Genomic DNA, 389 nt, shown 5'->3' on the forward strand with positions numbered 1-389 from the left:
ACCTCTGGCCTGGGGGAACATTGGGTGCTCTAATAAACGAGATCAGACTTTTCCAGCCACAGACCTTGTCCTGCCAGTCAGTGTCCTTTGACTGTCATGGCCACAGCGCAGTATCACTGGAGCTCTCTGATGAGCAGTTGATGCCTCTCTCTCTGCAGTAACGCACTGTTTTCTTCCCTTCCCACTCCTGCCCTCGGTTGACTGACCCACTCCCCCCCTTACCCCCCCCAACACCCTGACTGACCCGCTTCCCCCCTTACTCCCCAGACACCATGACTGACCCGCTCCCCGCCTTACCCCCCCCAGACACCATGACTGACCCGCTCCCCTCCTCGCCCCCAACAGACACCATGACCCGCTCCCCCCCTTACCCCCCCAGACACCCTGAC

The sequence above is a fragment of the Haliaeetus leucocephalus genome, unplaced genomic scaffold (genome assembly GCF_000737465.1).
Source record: "Haliaeetus leucocephalus isolate CR32 unplaced genomic scaffold, Haliaeetus_leucocephalus-4.0 Scaffold188, whole genome shotgun sequence".
NCBI lineage: Eukaryota > Metazoa > Chordata > Aves > Accipitriformes > Accipitridae > Haliaeetus > Haliaeetus leucocephalus.